Source organism: Tursiops truncatus, chromosome 11 (genome assembly GCF_011762595.2).
Source record: "Tursiops truncatus isolate mTurTru1 chromosome 11, mTurTru1.mat.Y, whole genome shotgun sequence".
NCBI lineage: Eukaryota > Metazoa > Chordata > Mammalia > Artiodactyla > Delphinidae > Tursiops > Tursiops truncatus.
Window position 1 is genome coordinate 13,826,190 of NC_047044.1, and position 22,517 is coordinate 13,848,706.

General features: G+C 45.9%; 1 protein-coding gene across 1 annotated transcript in view; it reads left to right on the top strand.

The window, feature by feature from the left end:
- LARGE1 (LARGE xylosyl- and glucuronyltransferase 1) overlaps positions 1-22,517 on the top strand; it is a 588,787-nt gene that overhangs the window by 476,628 nt on the left and 89,642 nt on the right.

Genomic DNA, 22,517 nt, shown 5'->3' on the forward strand with positions numbered 1-22,517 from the left:
TTCTTAGCTATCTGTCTCCTTCCATGAGGATATAAGTTCCTCAAGGGTTGTAATAATTCTGTCTGTTAATTTTCCTGCTTTATCTCCTGTACCTGGCATATACTAGACATTGAGTAAGTATTTGTGGTCGAATGAAATAAGTAATTTTGGAAGATGCTGTTTTGAAGACAGTGACATAGAACAGCGGTTATCAGTGGGGCGTTGGTGGCAGATTTGGTGCCCCAGGGGACATGGGCAATGTCCAGAGACATTTTTCGTTGTCACAGCTCGGGAGATGCTCTTGGCCTTTAGTGGGTAAAGGCCAGGGAGGCTGCCACGCGTCCTGCAGTGAACAGGAGAGTCTCCTACAGCGAAGAACTGTCCAGCCCAAAATGTCAGTAGTTCTGAGTCTGGGAAACCCTGACATAATGTGATGGCTGGGAAGTATGGAGGGAATTGGATTCTTCTAGAAGGAGCCATCTTTTACAGAAGGGTTCTCTGAGGGAATAACATTTGAGCTAAAGACCTGAGGAGTGGAAGTTGTCACCATGCTACAAGATGGCTTGATCTGCAAGATCTAGAATAATAGCGTTCCAGGCAGAGAGAGAGGGGCAAGTGCAGAGACCCCCAAGCAGGAGTGGACCTGGATGTGTGTGTTCCTTTCGCATCATCATGCCTCACATCCCCTGGTCAGAGACATCAAGCAGGTCTTCACCAAGCCCCAGATGCTTAGCCCATGTCCGGGCCATTCCTGTTCCCCTCGCTACACTCTAGTAATGCTCAAATCAGATTCTCCAAGTGCTCAGATTCCGAATGCCATCGGTTCTGCCTTCCATGCCCTCTGAGCTCTCGATTAACATGCTTTAGAGCCATGCATCTGGTCCTGTTTTCCCGCCTTAGCTCTAGAGTTTGTAAAGACCAGCAGCAGCCCAGAGTGAATCACGGCAAAGCACAGCGTCAGAGAAAAGAGCCTTCCTGGGTTGGCCTCGGCTAACTCTCTGGTCACGTGGCCCCTGCTCTTCCTTGGGCACTCCTTCAGCCCCGCTGGCCTCCTGACAGTTGCCCAGTGCATTCCCACCCTGGGCCTCAGCCCTCTGCCCAGACTGCTCTTCTGCCAGCCTCCCGCACTGCCCCCCTCACCCGCTCATCCCATTACCTCCTTCTGTCCACTTGGATGTTATCCCCTCACGGTGGGCTTCCCTGACCATCTTATCCAAAGGAGCACCCTCGATCCCCTCACTCAGATTTATTATTTTTCATTGCACTTTCCAGCAACATTATAAAATATATACATCAAGTAAAAATATCAAATATAAAAATCAAATAAAATTTTTATTATTCCCCTGCTGCCTATTTGGTAGGCAGAATGACCCCGGCAAAGAAGTCCATGCCCTAATCCCTGGAACCTGTGATTATATTATGTTACATGGCAAAAGAGACTTTGTAGCTGTAATTACGGGCCTTAAAATAGGGAGATTATCCTGGATTATCCAGGAGGCCCAGTCTAATCACAGGAGTCCTTAAAAGCAGAGAACTTCCTCTACCTAGAAGCAGAACAGATATTGCAGAAGGAAATTCAGATTTGAAGCATGAGGAAGACTCACTGTGCCCTTACTAGTTTGAAGATAGAGAGGACAAAGTGACAAGGAACGTAAGTAGCCGTTAGGAGCCAGTAAAGTCTCCCAGCCGACAGCAAACAAGAGGGGAGCTCAGTCTTACAACCGCAAGAAACTGAATTCTGCTAACAACGTGATGAGCTTGGACTAGATTCTCCCCCCAGAGCCTCCAGATAAGATCCAAGCTGGCTGACACCTTGATTTTGACCTTGTGAGAGTCCAAGCAGAGATCCCAGCCCAGCCCAGCCCCTAGATTTCTGACCTATACAACTGTGAAGTAATACATTGATATGTTTTAAGCTCCTAAAGTAATTTGTCATGGCAGCAAGAGGAAACTCATATCCCTGACTTTGCCCATAAAAATGCAAGTTCCATGAGGGCAAGGATCTTGTTTTGTTTATTCCTGTGTCCCCATCTGGGACATGGAAAGCTCTCAATAAATATTTGTTGAATGAGTAAGTGAATTCCAGCCTTCTGGTCTCCTTCCTTTCTGGGCATGGAAGGGAGCATGGAAAGCTGCTGGTGGGAAACATTCTGTATTCCCAGTTCTTACCGTGTTGCGCATTCAGTAGGCGAAGCCCTCAGCAGGTACTGGCCTGGCATTGGACCCTGCACCAGAAGTAGAAATTAAAAATAAGATGTAGTCTCTGCTTGCACCATCATCACCCCCTGCCCCCTACAGGTGGTCCACCGTAGACTCAAAGATCAGGAGGTTGGGCTTCCCTGGTGGCGCAGTGGTTGAGAGTCCGCCTGCTGATGCAGGGGACACGGGTTCGTGCCCCTGTCCGGGAAGATCCCACATGCCGCGGAGCGGCTGGGCCCGTGAGCCATGGCCGCTGAGCCTGCACATCCGGAGCCTGTGCTCTGCAACGGGAGAGGCCACAGCAGTTTAAGGCCCGCGTACCGCAAAAAAAAAAAAAAAAAAAAAAAAAAGATCAGGAGGTCAAGGACAATTAAATGCCATGTGGTTGGCTGCTGTGTTGGAGGGGCACATCTATGGTACAGAGAGCTAAGGTAGAGACCTGTTTGGATGCGCTGAGAAGAGTGTCAGAGCCAGGAGGGCTGTAAGTGGGGAAGGTGGAGTGCATGTTCCAGGCCAACAGAGCAGCAAGTGTGGAAATACTTGGCAGGGTCAGGGAACAATGCATAGTTTGTCTATTTAATTTAATCAACGTGGACTCTGCCCAGTATACAGGGAGTGCCTAAGTGCCCAACCTCTGTCTCCATCCTTTCTAGTAGAATGGCCTTGGGCATATCCCTTCATCTTTTTTTCCATTTTGGGGGGTTTTTTGGCCGACTTTCCTCATCTGTACAATAGGGGCATCAGTACAGACTCACAGGATTGCTGGAAAGATTAAGTGAATGGAAATACCTGACAAACAGGAAGCACGCAATACAGGGTAGCTAGGATTCCTGGCCCAGCCGTGGAGATAGATGGGAGGTTCATGCAGGTAAGCAGTGAGGCTGGGAGCTGGGTAGGTCTAAGGTCTGAATGCTAAAGAGGCAGTTCAGCTTTATCCAGCAGGCTGGTGGGGTTTTAAACAACGCACAGTTTTGCTCCAGGCCCTAGGCAGAAACCACCCTCACCCAACATCCTCTTGCCATTTTTATTGTCTCCATTTATGTCTTGTCCCTGAGCCAGGTTTTCATCTCCTAACGCAGAGGAGCAGCCTGTTCAAACGCTACGCAGAAGCTCCCATCAGCAGGCCCCGGGCACTTAACCCACCGCATTGCCTTCAGTGGCACTGGGTCCTCTGAAGTACCCTCACGACGCAGCCAAGCGCAAGCCCCGCTGCTTATCGGACTTGGTCGGGGGGACCTCTAATTATACTGAGCTGCTAAAGAGTTTTCCCAGCAGCATCCGAAAAGATGGCAAGCTTGCCCATCGCCCGCCCTCCTGAGCCAAAGCCACTGTTCTAGAAGAGTTACTCTGTCATTCCTTCCTCCTTCCCCTTGCACGGCCTCACGGGAGAGAATGTCTATTTAATTTGAGGCTTCCAGAATCTGACCTTCAGTGCAAGAAGACTGCCCCCAACTTCTCCTCACCCTCTAAGAGAGACCTTTTCGCGTAAACTATTTTCCTTATAAATCATTCTTTCCATGGACTTCCATGGATTTCCCGGGTAGTTCGGTTGGTAGTCTCGTGGTTTTTCTTCCTCTTTGATAAGTAAATCACAAGCCTTCTGTGTGCTGCATAATGGGAAACAGCACAAAAAGAAACCAAAAGCAAAACCAAAACTTTTCCACTGAGCTGGCCCTCACCTGCCATTGTCCAGGTGAACTAGAATGGCTGCATCTGTCAAACTGGAGAACAGGACACTGGGCGCTCCTCCTGAGTTTGTCGCCTACTGCTTGTGCATCTGGACTTAAGGTAGTCAGTCCATCTCTCCAAGCCCCAGTGTCCTCTTCTGTGAATTGAGAATAATGATTCTGTCTTAGTCCTTTTAGGCTGCTACAGCAGAATACCGTAGGCTGGGGGCTTATAAACGATGGAAATTTGTTCCTCACAGTTCTGGGGACCGGCAGATTGGAGGTGCCAGCAGATTCTGTGTCTGGTGAGGGCTCACTTCCTGGTTCATAGACGGCCGTCTTCCTGGTGGAAGGCATGAGGGAGTTTTGTGAGATCTCTTTTATAAGAGCAGCCTCCAGAACTCTGAGAAAATTAATTTCTGTTGCATAAACTACACAGTCCATGGTACTTTGCTATAGCAGCTCCAGCCACCTAACACAGAACTTAATTTCAGGGTTTTTTTGTTTTTTTTTTTTTGACATAGGCAGGTGATCTCTGACTAAAAGATCCAGCTAGGCCTTTGAAGCCATGAGTGATGGACCAGCGGCTAAGTAAAGCAGAGCCCTTTCCTTGCTGTGGGTAACTCTACCTGGCTCTGGCATTTCAGCTCTGGGGCTAATTAAATTGACCTGGCCTGTTAGTGGACATAAGAGGTGGCCATTTCCCGAAAACGTTTCTGCCCCACTCTGCCGATCCACGCAAGGTCACTGGTTTCTGTGTCACTCACTCAGGTCCCAGCCACCCTGACACCTGTGTTGTTCAGTTTGCAGTGCAAGGGAGAGAAAGGGAACATGTGATCCTGAATCTTCTGCCGTAAAGAAAACAATCGGGTATTCATTCAGTGCACGGTTTCCTGGAAGGCATATTTACAATGAGAAGAGGCATCTGATTTCCTGGAGGTCTCTCAAGTTCACAGTCCCCATCTCTTCGACTTGACTCGCGCATTCATGTGCATTCGCTCACGTAATCCCTGTTTTAGAGGAGCCGATGGTGGCACAGAGAGGCTAATTGACTTCAGAAGTTAGCAGAGCTAGCGGACAACAGAGCCCTTGCTTAAGCCTACCTTGCAGTCTCTTCTCAGGGCTTCGGTGCTTGAGATTGGTGGCGCAGTCGCTGAGATCTGTCCCAGAGGGTAAGTCCAGCCCCTTCCCCGACACACAGGAGTAGACAGCTGTGGACCACCTTGTAACCTGCTGCCATCTACGAATCGAAGGCCCAGTATTGTGTTCAGATCACCAGCTAACATTCCCTGAGCGTTTACTTTGTGCCAAGCCTATGCTAAGTGCTTTTCACGCTTGATCTCATTCAGTTCTCACTGTATTCTATGGAAGGTTTACGTGATTATTCAAAATCATACCTTAGAACATACTTCAGAATCATGGCTGCACATTGAAATCACCTGGGGAGAGTTTTAAAACTGTGAGTCTAGGGCTCACCTTAAACCATCAGAACCTCTGATATGAGACCCCTCTGTCAGTAGTTTCTAAAACCATGCAGGTGTACACCTAAAACTAACATAATATTGTGAGTCAATTATACTTGAATAAAAAATAAAAATAAAATCATACAGGTGATTCCTACCTACCAGATATCCTATCTACCAGATAGGAATGCTTCCTTATCTTTCCCAGTATTGCATTATAAAGACACTCATTTGCACTTTACTACCTTTCTTTGGAAAGGTCCTAAAGGAAAGAGCACCTTTCCTCTTTATCCCCTTTGTCCTGTTTTCCTAACCATCACCAGACTCCAGGACTCCCTAGCTATTTGAATTTGTGTATATTCATTCAGCTCGAGATATTTTGAGTATTAGCTGTGGATAATATCAGGCCCCACGCTAGGCTCTTGGGATGCTTAAGTGACACCAGAATCCTAGCCTCAGGCGGCTACTGTCAAGAAAGACCTAGGCTAATGCCCTCCAGATTCATCCATGCTATCACAGATGGCAGGATTGCGTTTTTTTTTAAGGCTGAATAGTATTCCACCGTGTGTGTGTGTGTGTGTGTGTGTGTGTGTGTGTGTGTGTGTACACATTATATATACATATACTGAGGAAACATTTTCTTAATCTTCTTTTATAGATATATATCTATCTCATGTTTTTCTTTATCCATTCATCCTCAAAGGACTTGTAGGTTTTTCCATATCTTGGCTATAATGCTGCAGAGAACATGGTGTGTAGCTATCTCTTCAAAATACTGATTTCAGTTTCTTTGGAGAGTTACCTGTGTTACCTGTGTGATGCGATGGTTGCATTAATTGTCTTGATAATCATTCTACAACATATAGGTATGTCAGATCATCATGTTGGACACGTTAAATAATACAGTTATGTGTCAACTATTCGTCAATAAAGTTAAAATAAAACAAACCTTAAAAAAAAGACTGAGGAGCAATTGCAAGGGATTATCACCCATAAATACCCAGATGGAGGAGGTGCAGGGATTCCCCGCCAGTGGTTCGTTTGCACCTCTGTCCTCGTCTGGATTACCATCCTGTGCTTTCCCTGGGACTGACAGAACCCAGCAAAAAAATGTGAGTGACATCGTAGAAAAGGAGAGAGCCGCCTCCTAGTCATCTCCTTGAGAGCTGTTCCTGTCAACCACCTTTATGCTTAGACATCCCTCCTCCCCCGCCCCCGCCTTGTCGCCCTGGGCCCTCAATTGCCCAGTCTCCTCTTACAGCATATGCGACATTTCTCCACAGCAGGTCAGAGGTATCTGAATCAGAATGGCAAGACCCATCCTGAATTGGTTAGCAGAGCCCTGTGGGACCTGCTCTAAGTAAGGGAATCTCAGCTCAGGCAATTATCTGAGAGAAATGGCTCAAGTTGCTGTCCTTCCCAGGCAAGCTTTGCCAGTCGGACCCACATGTATTCAGCGCAGACTGAATGCCCAGCGCAGTGCAGGCAGGCTCGTCGTCAGCTCTGCTCAAGGGGACAACAAAAGCAGTAGAAAACATGACTCCTGTCTTCAGGAAAAGCCTAGCATCAGGTTGCAGCAGCAGCACATATACTGAGGAAACATTTAACCCTTAATCTCATTCAGAGTCGATTTCATATCTTCCTAAGGAATGTTTAACTGTTTACAGCAGGGGTTGGGTCATGCCAGATTTTCCCACCACCTACTTTTGTTTGTCTCAAGAGAGGAATGGTTTTCACATTTTTTAACAACTGAGAAGAGAAATCAAAAGACAAGTGTGTTTTGTGGCACATAAAAATATGAAATTCAAATTTCAGCGTCCAGTAATGAAGATTGATCGACACACAGCCACACCATTCATTTTTGTTTTGTCTGTGGCTGCGCTGGGGCTAAAACTGGCAGAAGTTGAGTAGCTGTAACAGAGACTTATTGGCTCACAGGGCCAAAAATATATAGTCTGGCCCTTTAAGAAAAAGATTACCAGTGAAAGCTTGCAGCTTAGCAGAAGGAACATAATTTGGGGAATCCAGACTTGGATCAGGATCTTGCCTGTGCCACCTAGCTTTCCACAGCAGGAAGATGAGAATAAGAAGATGTCCTTAACAGGCTGTTGTGAGGATTAAATAAGCTATTGTAAACAGAGCACAGAACCCAATGATCTAGAACTAGTATAGATGCTCAATAATTATTGGTTACTTTCACCCAACTTAGTTGTTATGCAAATATGATTTCTTTTCTAGGCACTGAAAGGACAAAATCGCATGAGATCTAGTCCTTTTTTTTTTTTTCCCCATTTTTCTTTGATTCTAGTCCTGCTTTTAACTGGAGAGAGACGTCTCCAAAGATAAAGGGGAAAGGAATGGAACTAATGTATGTATGTGATCTGTTAAAATCTTTCCTCCCCACCTATGAGGGAGAGAGGGAGGGAGGGAGGAAAGAAAGGAGTTACAGGTGTGATTACTCCCTAAAGTAATTAACCAGGATTCTGTGGTTGAGGATATCAGGAGCAGACCTCTCTTGAGGAGGAGATGTTTTTGTTTTTGTTTTTTTGCGGTACGCGGTCCTCTCACTGTTGTGGCCTCTCCCGTTGCGGAGCACAGGCTCCGGACGCGCAGGCTCAGCGGCCATGGCTCACGGGCCCAGCCGCTCTGCGGCATGTGGGATCCTCCAGACCAGGGCACGAACCCATGTCCCCTGCATCGGCAGGTGGACTCTCAACCACTGCGCCACCAGGGAAGCCCGAGGAGGAGATGTTTTAGCTGAGACCCGAAGGGTGCACTGGAGCTGGCCATAGGCCTGGCCTGGAGACAAGAACCCAGCAGCCCCCGTGGGGGCACGGGCTCGCCTTGTTCTGGAACTGACTGCGGGGTGAGGGGCAGGAGAAGCTTGAGGTGACACTGGGAATCAGGCAAGAGCTTCCTGGGCCGTGATGGGATGCTCTGGAGTTTGGATTTTGTTCTGTAACACAGTGGTAAAGACAGCCTCTAGCTGAGAACATCAGTGATCTTTTGTACATGACTAATTAGTAATAATGACTAGTGTAAGATTAATTCCTATTTATCATTCCTCGATCAATAATTTTGCAGGACCCCCCCTTGCATGTCAATAAGCTATTTATTACTGTGCTTTGCTTTGCCTACCCATGTCTGATCCTCTCTCCAAATGCTCATATGATTGTAGGACATCAAGGGACACATTCCTAATTGTGTGTTCCAACTGTGACTTAGATGGCTACGGCAAAAGAGACTCCCAGTAGCCTTCACTTATCATTCAGTATTTCCTAGGGAGGTATTTATCGCTACATCATCTCCTCGCCCCTCTCTCTGGCCCCGCATGGCTCCGTCAACACACAGATGGGATACTCCAGATGGCTCTGGACTGTGGAGCATGGCCGTTCCAGCACCTTCTACTGCTTTATCTTACCACACTACTCCCCCATTTCCTACCTTTTTTGGAATTATCACCAAGAGGTACCTCAAAATCTTTGTATAATTAAAGTAAAAAGCTTGTATTTGAGGAAAAAATCCACAGGAGTAATTCTGCACAGGGTAGAATATTCCCCAAGGGAAACTTGCCTCTGGAGAAAAGAACTGTATCGTTGCCTCCATTTCACAGATTAGAACAGAGAAGTTAAGTGACAGTCCCAGTGTCACACAGCCAGGAAGCATCAGAGACCAGATTCAGTCCCAAGTCTGTCTGACTTCAGACCCTAGCTCTTTGCAAAACCCTCTGCTTTGGCCCAAAGGTAGCAAGTGGGCTAAGGAGATGGGCCAGAGAGAACTTCCTGATGCAAAGTTTGTGACACTTCTGGCTATGATTGGGAGATGGACAGTCATTTAACACAAGAACAGTGTTTTGACTTCCTGGCCTGATTTGTCCTGGCTCCACCCATCCTGGACGAGCTAACTGCACTGTACAGAGCCTCTAGGATCTGTTTTTAACCAGTTTATTTGTGTGTTTCAAAGCCGTTTTTCCAATTAGCCATTCAGCAGGTTAATTAACTGAACTTCTGTTAGGTACCTCTGGGCAGGTCCTCTGTCTTATTTCTGAACTCATTCATTTATTTATCAGCTCAGTTGTAAGCATTCTCTGGGTCTGTCTGCCAGGCCTGCCATAGGGATGGGTTCTCCTGCCCTGGAGAACTCAAGAGGAGACCCCGAGCAGCAAGATGAGTAGTGTTAAGGGAATAGCTTGTGGGTGGAGAAGAGACACGTGGCCAGCTGTGCTGCAGGGTCCAGGAAGGCATCCAAAGAGAAGGCTGGGAAGGACAAGGGGCGGAGAGGGTAGGGGGTAAATGGAGGCAAGAGGGAGAAAGAGCAAATCATAGTTAGCTCAGTTAGAGCTCAGAATTTCATGAATTTTTTCTTCCAGTGTTATAATTGACATACAGCGCCGTATAAGTTTAAGGTGTAGAACATCATGATTTGACTTACATGCGTCATGAAGTGATCACCACAGTGAGTTTAGTGAACATCTATCCTCTCACATAGATACAAAAGAAAAAGAAAAAGCTATTTTTCCTTGTGACGAGAACTCCTAGGATTTACTCTCTTAAGTTTCGCATGTAACATACAGCAGTGTTAGCAATATTTATCTTGTATATTACATCCCTAGCACTTATGTATCTTAAAACCGGAAGTTTGTATCTTCTGACCACCTTCATCCAATGCCCCCTCCCCATATCCCACACCTCTGGTAACCACAAACCTGATCTCCTTTTCTATGAGTTTGGTTGATTGGTTGGTTGGTTTTTAAAGTATAATTCCATGATTTTAAAGAGATTCATAATTGTTCGTAAGAGATCCAGTTATAAGAGGGCTGGGGGAAAAAAAAAGGAAGCATAGCTTAGGATGACTGCATGCCCTTAAAAGCCAACACCAGGAGGCCAGCACATTCCTTTATTTTCTGATCCCCACCCTCCCAATACGGAGTCCATCCATCTGGGATCTTCTTTGGTTATCGTGATTCCTAAGAGTCCCCCGGAACAATTGCTGACAGGTAGAGCTCTCACCACGCTTCCCCTCCCCCACTTAACAGAAGCAGAAATTTGTTTCTGGGGAGACATCTCACCCTGCATTAAAGAGCTCCTTAAAAGGATAAAGGGCTTGGTTCCACTTTCCCCCGCCCCCATCCTTCTTTCTGTGTTACTGGAAAAGTCATCAAGGGAAGGACACTGATTACTCTTGCCCAAAAGCTTGAACCGGGGATCATTTTGCACATTCTTTAAAATGATTGACACCACAAAAAAGCTGGGTTTAGTTCTCCCTTCTCTTTCCCCAGCACTCAGTGCACGCCCCGCTAATCCAATTTGGAGGAAATCCTCTCCCATGAACGGGGCAGCCTGTGGGTTTGCCACATCAGGCGGGCAGAGAGCAGAGAGCACATTCATTCGTGAAGGTTCAGACCCCAAAGGGTTACCACGGCCTCCTTGCCTGCCAGATTCACTTTCTAGTAGATAGGGCCCTTTGTGTGCCCACGGGAATAATGTTAATAGTGCTGGCTAACATTTATTGAGCAGTTGTTACGAATGTGATACTTCAAATGGATTATTTACTTGTTTAACGTTCACAGCAGCCCAAGAGGCAGGCACTCCTCACCGTTCTGCAGCATATCAGCTCGCTCAGGGCCTTTGCACTTGCAGCTGATTCTGCCGGAGTTCTTGCCCCATTATCAGCGTGGCATGCTCCCTCGCCTCCCGCAGGTCTTTGCTTAAATAACATCCCCTTCTCAGAGAAGCCTTCGCCAACCACCCATTGAAAATTTCAACAGGTCCCCCACCTGAGTCTTCCTGCCTTTCTGTGCTCTATCATTATCATCATATATCATCTGTATGTTTAACCTACTTTGCTTATTGTCTGTCTTCTATTCATGTAAAGCCTCCACAAGGATAAGGATTTCTGCTTTCAGAATGGGTTCTGGTACGTAGGAGACTCTCAACAGGTATCGACTGAGCGGGGAAAAAAAAAATGTAATATCACCATAACCATTTTACAGGCTAGGAAAGAGAAGTCTACAGACATTCGCACACGGGCCCCAGGTTCTATGGAAAATAAGTAATGGATCCAGAATTAATCTTCATCTCGGGCCTCCAAGTCTTTACAGCACTACAGGGCCAGCACTCGACCAAATCCAAAGCCTTCTCTAGAACTATGGTTGTTCTAGGAAACAAGGAGACAGAACTGCCTACTCACCCCATTGAAATGTCCCCTTGAAGTCGGCTTTGGTACGATAGGGATTCGCATGAATAGAAGAGCTATCTCAGCCCCTCCTCTGCTCTGGACACTTGCTTATTGAGATCCAACTCCCCGGAAAGAATTCACTTCAGTTCAACACAAGTGCAGGTCATTATGGCCATCTTGAGCAGACCAACTGTGTGCTGTAGATGGTGTTGGAAACTGTGGGTACAGAGGACGTGAGATACAGGGCCACCTGTACGTATCTACACTCACTGCATCTTGACGTCGCGGGCGTAGACTGGGTTACGAAGTGCTTTTCTGCATCTGATTACCTGTACTAGTCACGTCCTACTTCATCTTACCAACAACGGTATTAGAAAATGCATGGGCTTGGGAGCCGGATGAAACTGTGTTTGGCTTCTTAGCTTCTTAGTTACTTAGTATTTCTGGGATGTTTTAAGGAATAGAGGTGGTGGGCATCCCTAACACAGTACCTGGGGCCCCTGCCTGGGGCCTGGCAGGTACCTAGTAGTGGGTTGCTGCCAGCTTTGTTAGCTATCAGTGTCATCATTTATTTTTGGTCAGCTTATGAGTGGTGGATTCAGTGCCTACAGGTGAATAGGAGCTTAGTTTGGGTTTTAAAAAAATCTGCCCCAGGTAATAACAGTAGCACTTATTTAATTGAAACTAGCCTTTGTGTTAGTCACTGTGCTGAGTGGTCTACCTTATCTTTTTTAATCCTTATCACAGTCCTATGAGTTATTATTTATACCTGTTTTACAGAAGAGTACACTGAACCGGAGAGCAGTAATTAGGTCACTTAACCAAGGTCATGCAGCTAGTAAGCATGGAGCTGACATGTGGATTGATGCTGGGACCTTTAATCTCTGTGGTCAGATCCCCATGTAATCCAAATACGGGACTTGGGAAGTGACTCTCTTCTTGCTATCATTCTCAAACTAGTTAAGGGAGCAACAGAAAGTATCAGAGCTGGAGTCCAAACACTTACGTTCAAGTCCTTATTCTGCCATTTGCATAAGCATCCCGACCTTAGGACCTTCAGCTCACTTCTCTGAGTCCTGGTGTCCGCATTTATGGAAGATGAAGAGATTGCCCTAGATGATGTCCAGGGGTCCTTCCTACTGCATGGGCCTCTGATTCAGAGAGACAGCCCCTTCTTTCAGTCTGCTGCAAGCCTGCAGGGTCAGCCACACTGCCATTGGAGTCAGAAAGACCTCGATGGAGACCTCAACTCTGCCGCTCATGAGCTGTACAGCCTCAGCTTCCTTACATGTAAAAGCGTGACCATCCCAATTTCACAGAGGCAGTCAGGGAATTAAATGAGATAACATACATGTCACTAGTCAGGATCCCATCATCTTATCAGGTAATTCAAGGTATTTTAATGAAGGGACTGTTTATGGGATGGACAGAGAGCCCTGAAGGTGTCGGCAAGGAGGCTGAGGCACCAGAGACCGGCAGAAGCGGCAGCTGTTACCAGCTCTGGGCCAAGAGGTACGTGTTAGCTTCCTAAGGCCGCCATAGCTAAGGACCACGAACTGGATGGCTGAGATGGCAGGAACTTATCTTCTTACCATTTTGGAGGCTGGAAGTCCAAGATCAAGGGTTGGTTCCTTCTGAGGCCTCTGGCCTTTCCTCGTGAGATGGCTGTCTCGTCCCTGTGTTTGCACATGGCCGTCCCTCTGTACCTGTCTGCCCAGGTTTCCCCTTCTTATGAGGACGCTGGTCCTACTCGATTAGGAACCTCCAATGACCTCATTTTAAGTTAACACCTCTTTAAAGACCCTACCTCCAAATATAGTCACATCCTGAGGTCCTGGGTGGGGGTTAGGACTGCAACATATGAGTTGGGGGAGAGGGGCACACGGTTCAGCCCATAGTGAGATACAAAGAAGAGGCGATGCTGCCAGACAGCAGTGAGAACTAGAGCCGCGCCCAGAGGAAGCTGCAGGGGAGGGGAGACAGGCCCCGCTGGAGACACTGCGCAGACTCGAGAGTGCGCAGGGAGGACGGCACCCTCCCTCCTCCCACCCTCCAGTCTGTCGCGGTGCTTCCAACGGGGAATCTGCCACCAGGGATCCCAGGCAGTTCCGTCTGTGATGGCCGTGAGCTCTGCATACCTCCCCTGCATACCTCCTGTTCTTTCAGCACCTGCTTGTTCCTCGTGTGCGTGAACGATTGAATAATGAAAAGATACGTAGCGTGCCCTTCCGTGTGGGTTCACTTTGTTCAAGTTGGAAATGGCAGGAATGCTCCTTGCCCTTCCACAGTCCATTAGCTCGGCGCTCAGGCAGGCTCTAGCGCACGTGCACCTGGTCCGCACTGCCCGGCTATCCGAGCCGTCTCTCCCTTCTTGGTGAGCAAATGAAACATCATCCTGTGCAGTGAAGCATCTAGCCAGGCCGGTAGGGAGATGAAGGCTCATGATTTGTTAAAAATTAAAATCTCCGTTCCAACAAGCCAGGCAGCAGATCGGACTTCTGTTCAGGGAGTAGTTATTTTTCAGTACCTGATAGAAAGCGCGTGGGGCTGTGGACCCCCAGGCAGGCTCGGTGGCTCTGTGCTCGGCTCTCGCATCTACCTCTGGCTTTTCTGAGCATCAAAACATGCTCCCTTTTGTTCAGTGGTCGTTTTAAGATCAACACCTTGGACACTCTATTTATCCCCTATACAGATCCATAAAATACTTTCTTCAAACTGAAAGAGACAGGCTGGAGAGTCTTTAATAACTACCTTAACTACAGTAGGTTTGCACTCAACAGACATGCATACAAATGACGCCAAAAGACGTGTTCGAGAATGTTTACAACGGCTTTCAAAGCTGGCAGCATCCCACGTGTCCGTCAGCAAGGTAATGGATAACTAGGGTGAGATATATTCACAGTGTAGGTAACGATACAGAATTAAATGAACGGACTACAGCAGCGTGCAGTAATGCAAATGGGCTTCCCAGAAATACTACTGAGCCAAAAGGCCAGTCATAAGAAGGGTGAATACTGTATGATTTGATTTATATATAATTCAGAACCTGATAAAACTGACCTGTGGTGTAAGAATTCAGGATAATGGCAGGACAGTGGGTGTATGTGTGAATATGAGGGGGATTCTGGTCTGTTCGTGATGTTCTGTCTCTTGGTCCAGGTTCTAATTACAATGGCGATTTCACTTCGTGAAAGTTCATCACGTTGTGTACTTAGGATCTGTGTACTTTTCTGAATGTATATTATTCTTCAGTAAAAAGTTTACTTATAAAAATCTTGGCTAAAATGCATTTGCCAGCCAGCAAAGCCTTTATGTTCTCAGTCCTATCACAGTTCTGTTCAGTGAGAGGAAGAGATATGGTACAATTCTGTTCTCTTAAAGGACCGCTCCCCATGACATGAGATCTGAACCCACCTCCTTTTAAAGGAACCAACCTCGCTTGCCCAGAACACACCTCTCTATTTCAGTGCCCACAGCACCTCCAGATGCTTCAGAGCAGGGACCACTGTGTTTTCCATTTCTGTGTACCTAGTGCCTGACACGTAGAAGTCGCTTGATGGACATTTATTGAATGAATTAATGAGTGAGTGAGTGACCAGCCTTTTATAAGGTCTGAGCAGCCCTTTATACTATATCCATCCGCACTTTCAGAAATCCCAGCAAAGTCAGGGAAGGCTTCAGGTGGAAGGATTTCCATCTTCTCTCTCTGATACAGAGCTTTTGAGAAAAAAAAAACACATGAATTAAAAGGTTCTACTTTCGCTTTTTATGATCAAAAGTGAGTCGTAGGTAAAATCAGGGGATTTTAAAGTAGGTGAACTTTTATAAACTCACCTTCTATTGGGTCATCATGCATGAGAAGAGGACTCTAGTGCTTCAAAGCAGAAGAGAGGAAAGTCAAAATTATGTGGGTCATTGTCATAAACATTTCCACGATGAGGGCCGGCATCTTCCCCAGAGCCTCCTGTGTAGCCAACCACTCAGTGCCCACTTAAAGTTTTCTTTCTCTGGTTCAAGCCAATGAAGCCACAAGAAATGCTAAAGGACCAAAGAATAAATCTTCATTTTCGTGTATCAGCCCTTACAGTGCAGGTGGAGAGCTGAGAAAATGCAGGTGGAAGTGAAGGGAAAAGCAGTATTCTACCAGCTTCCTGGGGGAGAGCAGGGGCGCGGGGAAGAGGTCCTGGTAAATAAGTCTAGAAGGTGTTGGATGTGGTAACCACCTCTGAGATTCGCCATATGCACACTGCTAAAACCAACACTGTTTAACTTTATTTAACCCGCTATCTACTAAACTTATTTAACACAGCTAACTACCTGCTTCCCACAACACCTATTAGCATCCTGCAGAAGGCCATGGAAAACACTGCCTTGAGGAATAAAAGGTTTAATCTGAAACCTGCTCTGAACTGGTCTGAAGACATCAGGGAGCCACTTTGGACCTCAGTTTCTTCTTCTGAATTAAGGAAGCGCGTGATCAGAATTGACCAGGTCAGTTCTAGCCGTATTCTTTAGCTTGGCTGAAGGATGAAAACTGGCTCCATGGAAAGATAGAAAGAAAGAAAGAAGACAATGGTAGAACCTCCTCTTAAACAGCAGGTTTTCATAACATGAGCTTAAGGTTGTCCATTCGCTGAAAGGGTTTTAAGGCGTTCTCCTGGCCTGCAAGAGGTGGTCCAACACAGGCTGCAAGGTTGTGGACTCAGATGCAGAAAGAAGAGGATTTCTGTGCCGTGTGGGAGGGAGAGTTGATGTAAGTTAGCTCTGGAACCGTGTGCTGATTGAAGTAGTTCTTGACTGCCCCCCATGGTCCCTTATACCTGGTTAGAACCCACCTGTGCAAGCAGCTTCAGTCACACAGGGCCACCCTGCCTCTCCTGGCCTTGTATGCTTGGTCTCTCCCAGGTTCTGACACATGTAGTCTGGTTCTGGCCTGTGGTCTTCAGAGTTCCCCAAACATTCACATTACTGTTCCTCCAGGAGCTCCCTGACTTGTTTTGGTTTTAGGCCACCGATTCAGCAAAGTCTCGCCATATTTACTATGGGCATGTACACAGACACACACGCACACCAGGAGGCAGCGTGGCGTGGCTGAAAGACCACAGGTCTAAGAGTGAGACTAATTTTGCCACCCACTAGCTAAGTGCAAGCCTTGGTTTCTTCATCTCAAAAATGGGGATCATTCCATCGACCTAGCAGGCTTGTCGTAAGAGTCAGAGGTCATCTAGGTTAGGCACCTTGTCTTCAGGATACAGCAGTTGCTTCATAAATAGTAGGTGACAGTCATCAGCATTGTCACCATTTTTAGTCTGTTCTCCCTTTTACAGTCGCATTGGTAAAAATCAATATCTGGCTCATTTTTTTAAAAAAGCATTATTTTCTCTCTCCACATCCACATCCAGCTTCCTTTCCCTGCCATATTGGCTACCGAGATGTTACTACATATTCAGTTTGGGAAAAAAACATTGTCCTCTGATCCACAGATGAAACAACGCCCTTCCTCTGGACCAGATGTTCACAGGAGAAGCCTTTGATTTTTAATTTATTTATTCATTTATTTATTTAGTGTTGGTCTCTTAAGCTCCCACCCAGCACGGCAGGAGAAGGTAAGGCTGTGTGAGCGCCACGCATCCCAGCCAGCTCCGTTGGGAGGGCCTTTCAAATTCAAGGCATGCTGCCTCTGTGCAGAGTGCTGGCCTCCAGGGCAAAGGGCTTGCGCCATGCTCCCAGACCCCAGCGGCAAGTACGGAAAGGGCAGATCCCGCAGCAGCAAAGGCCAGAGTCAAGCTTTTTGGCACCCCTGTCCCCCTGACAGCAGGGAAGCAGTGTCAACGTCTGTCTGGGGGCACTTATTCCAAAGCCAAAGCTGTGTTGTTTCAGCTTGAAAGGGTCCCATTTCAGAAGGAGCCATTTTCATCATTTTAACTAGGATTCACTTAAAAAGCTTGTTCCCACATTGCCTGTGTGCACACGATTTGTATTAATTCGAGTGGGAATCAAGCAAGTTTAATGCGTGATGATTAGGCACCTTAATGAAGAAATGTATAGTTTCTGTAACTGTTATTTACAAACTTTTAGGTACCACTTCGTATTTCCGAAGGCCTTCACAGTCATTAATTAGGGTATCTCCCCAGCACCATAGGAGTTAGGTCAATAAGTAGTTAGAGTTATGTTTCCCTGGAAATGTTTTTTTAGCTCTCGTACAATCTGGGTACAAACTCCCAACCTTTGAAGAAACAGGCAGATTCTGTTGTAAGTACATATTCATGTGATTATATTTGACAGGTTCAACAGACTCCTTAGCTGCTTAAGAACGTAATCTACTCACATGATTGTTCTTGGGGTGGATTTTCTTTCCATCAATTTCTTTTCTTCCTGTGGGTTGTATCCCTTAGTGGCCACTCGCAATAACCCCAAGGGACATCTTAGTCATGCTGGTGGTGACACCCTAAGTGACTATTGACAGAAGACTAAGAAGCAATATGGACCTGGCAATATGTCACAATTTTTAAGCGTCCAGTGCATTCTACACGCACAAGGAGCTTTTTAGAGAGACCAGTGGGTTCAGGCTCATAGAGGAGTTCGGGGTCTGGACATTTATTCTCAATGAATATTTCTCAAGTCAGCAATATTGAGTACTGTTCCTACTGTACTCAGTACTTTTTTTTTTTTTTTTTTTTGCTGTACGTGGGCCTCTCACTGTTGTGGCCTCTCCTGTTGCGGAGCACAGGCTCTGGACGCGCAGGCTCAGCGGCCATGGCTCACGGGCCCAGCTGCTCCGTGGCATGTGGGATCTTTCCTGACCGGGGCACAAACCCGTGTCCCCTGCATCGGCAGGCAGACTCTCAACCACTGCGCCACCAGGGAAGCCCAGTACGTTTTTTTTTTTTTTTTTTTTTTTTTGGACTTTTCATAGGATCTTTACTTCAAGATAGGAAATAATAAATCATGGCATATACCAGATGCTTTTAAAGATATAATTTTTAAGCCCTTATAATCATCTTGGAGCTAATGTGGGATTGTCCCCTTATTACAAATAAGGAACTGGGGCTCAGGACCCCAGTGACTTTTTTAAAGAGATATTGCAATAAGGGATCCTATCAGGCCTCAAACCCAGGACTTACGTTTCCAAGTCCAGCACAGTTTTCATGTTACATGCAGCTCCCTTCTGTGATAGCTACAAAAATGCCTGTGTTGCTGGAATTCATTCTGTTGCATCAGTGTGAGGATACGGGGATGTTTATTCCACAAATAACCTGTGGTTAATTATAGATCTATGAGCAAAGACAAATGTTTTCACCCGTGCTAGACAACTTTATGCAGCCTCTTTTTAATTGTCTTTTTTGAGAGAAGAGAGGGAAATGGGTCATTACCTTTTAAGGTCTGCTATTCAAATGTGGTAGAAAAGATCTGCTGCCTGATTGACGTTCACAGCCCTGAAGGGAGAAGTCTGTCTGGCCTGACCTTCAGCAGGTAATCCTCTGCCTCTTTTAGATTTCAGTTTGGACATCAGTTATTTCAGGAAGCTTTTCCCTAATGGTCCCTCCACACCCAGATCACAATCAGTTCCCCTGTCCCCGGCTCCCCACGGTTCTTCACACATCTCCTATCTGTCACTGTTTTCCATTTTCTTGGTTACCCATCTCCCTTCCCTGTTAGGCCTTGCTCCCCAAGAACAAGGACTGTGTTTTACGAACTGCTGAGTCCCCAGTTAACCCAGTGAATGGAACTGTAGGAGTTACTCAAAAGGTGCCTCTAAAATGAATTGTGTGTACATTATATTTCAACATCTGTATGCGCTGCAGTGTGCTCACCACCAAAGTTTAGTTTCCATCCATCACCCTACAGTTGACCCCTTTTATCCATTTCACCCTCTCCACCTTCCCCTCTGATAACCACGACTCTATTCTCTGTATCTATGTGTGTATAATGTTGTACACATGAAATTTTATATAGTGTTATAAACCAATGTTACCCCCATCAATTTTTTTAAAAAACAAATTTCAGTTAGGTTGCACATAGTAGGTGCTCAACAAATAACTGTTGACTGAGTAAAAGAAGAGATGTGAAAGGCACTTTAAATGTAGACTCCATGAGTCTCTGTGATGGCCTAATTTGTAAGAGAAAAGGAAGATGAGGCAATTCAAGATGTTTCAAGACAAATAGCACCATCAACACAGCAATCCTTGTACAACATGGGAGGCTGTACCCCAGCTGAGCGCTCGGAAGTGTGCCCGATGAATTGGGATTAGGATGTTTATTGCAGCATTGTTTATAAGAACAGAAACGTGGGAAACAGCCAAAATGTCCTTCAGCAGCAGAATGCACAAGTAAACTGTGGTGCAGCTATACAAGGAATGAATAAAGTGATTACAATGAATAAACTAGATGCTGAAACCGTAACATGGTTAACTCTTAAAAGCCATAACATTGGGTGAAAAGGTAAGTTAGAGTAGAAAATATGCACTGGGAAACATACTGAAAATGCTATATATTGTTTATTAATATATGCATAGAGAATACAAATTTAAAAAACATGCAGGGAAATGAAACCCAGGCACTCCAGGATACTGGTTACCCTTGGGAGAGGGAGGGCTACAGTGAGATGGTGGAGCTTCTCATTTACCTGTGACATTTTATTATGAACAGCAAATGTGGCAGTATATTAATATCTATTAAATCGGGGTGGTAGGTATTTGTCATATTAGTTTTGGTACTTTTCTGTTAGTTTGAAATAGTTCATGCTTCTAAAAGTTAAATTAAAATCACACAAAGGAGAAGGTTGGGTAACTGGGAGAAGGACCCTACATTTCTGCCTTTAGTCTTCTGTTCTGGACCATCCCCCCACCTCTTTTCAACTAGCCTGGCAAACTGTATGGAGTCACAGCTGCCACTTAGGACTTGCTAAGTCTTAACACCATTGAAAAGCATCAATTCTCAGCTCAGTCTCCAGAGACTGATAGATCTACCATTGATGCCTCCAGAGGCTTTCAATCTTTCGTCATTGTTTATAGTTTCTGCATTCCTCATTTTTTCTATATATTGGAGCATCTAGCCCTAATTCTAAATCTAATTAGCATTAGTTTCTGCAATAAGATTTAGTGGAATTCTCTTTCATATGTGTGACTGGAATCTATTTTCTTGAATCCGTCACTATGTTCTCTTGTTTTGTAACGCTGTCAATTTTTCTTTCCTTTCTCCCCCAAAGAAGCAATCAAATAATACCCTTGTGGTGAATTTTGCTATTTCTAAAATTCCTCCCGTGTTTGGGGAACACTTTCAGTGGTGTGCTGGACCTAACTCCCCCTAGCTCAGGAGGGCCAGTTGTGCTCAGTCCTTCCCAACTGCTTGTTTGATGACATCACATCAGTAGCTGGAAATCGGCCACAATGAGAGTATTTACACCATGGCAATCAGCAGTCGCTACAAATCTAGGTTTGGGGTGTTTTTCCCCTGAAGAGCTAGCTGGTGGTTAAACATTTACCAGCCTACCACTAGGGGGCGTGGCAGTTTTCTGAGTTTGCAAGGCAAGTAGCATTTTCCTCCTTTTACCCAGGTAGAAACCAAAAGTCAGAAAAGCAGAAGGCCTTGGCCTGAGTCACAGAACTCCCCAGAGGCATTGCTGGGGCTCTGGTCTGTGTGGTATAGCTGAAGAAGCACCAGCTTTGGAGTCAGGCAGATCTGAGTTCGGATCTCGTAGAGCTGCTCTTGTACTGTGAACTGTTCAAGTGTCTGACCCACCCGCCCCCCTCAGTTTCCCCACCTGCAAAATAAGGATGACAATATTTACCTTATCGATGTGCAAAAAAACCTAACAAAGCACAAGGGAGATATGCAATAAATATGCTTTGCCCTTCTGACTTACAAGTTCAGATCTCTGTGTATTATCCTATTCTTCCCATAACCATATATATTTTATTTCAACTCTCTCCCTGAACAAACACCTTTCACTAAATAGTGAATATACTTTTGGGCTTCCCTGGCGGTGCAGTGGTTAAGAATCCGCCCGCCAATGCAGGGGACACGGGTTCGAGCCTTGGTCCGGGAAGATCCCACATGCTGCAGAGCAACTAAGCCTGTGCGCCACAACTACTAAGCCTGCGCTCTAGAGCCCGCGAGCCACAACTACTGAGCCTGCGCTCTAGAGCCCGTGCTCTGCGGCAAGAGAAGCCACTGCAATGAGAAGCCCGCTCGCGGTAACCAAGAGCCACCACAGCCAAAAATAAATAAATAAATAACTTTTTTTTTTAAAGAATAGTGAATATACTTTTTCTCCAAGTATGTGCCACTGGAATAAGTAGAAAAAAGTCTCAGTGTTGACATTTATGTGTGATTTGGGGAATCAGTTTCTTTCCAGCAGTCTTAGAAAACGCACTAGGTATCAACTAAGATCATTTTTAAGCTGCCTGGAGTTTTCTCCGCTGACTGTTTTGCTGAGCTAAGCTTCCTGAGGAGTATTGATTGGGGAGGGCATCACGGCCACAGTTCCATCCACCAGAGTAACTGCAGCGGCCTGCAGGGACCTTCTCTTGGCCGTTCGTGCTCTGTGCTCTGTACTGTCTCTGCATGCTCTCACCGACCTGCTGGTAGACATTTGCTCCTACGCCATTCAGCTAAGCCAAAATGTATTTTTCTTTTTAGACTTTTACTAATGTATTTTTACCTGAATAATACATTTAGTTGTTTTTAACATTTTAAAAAATACAAAGGTGTAAACAAGGGCAATTTCCCTTCCTAGACGATCCCCCCCTTCGTTCAGGTCCCTCCCCATGAAAACTAACCGCAAAAAAAGAAGGTGGCAAGGAGGAGGAAGCAGCCTCTGACTATTAGTATCTTATGAACCCAAAGGCTCTTGGAGCCCCATCTTGAACACCCAGCATCAGCACAGCCTTCACCATAGTTTCCATCTGTGTTGATTCTGTTGGACCAAAGAAGTCTGTTGAAACCAGGAATACTGCAACGAGCTCATATGGCTTATCAGTAGGTATAAAGCAAATTGGCAAAGACATACCCAGAATAAAGTCAGAGAGGA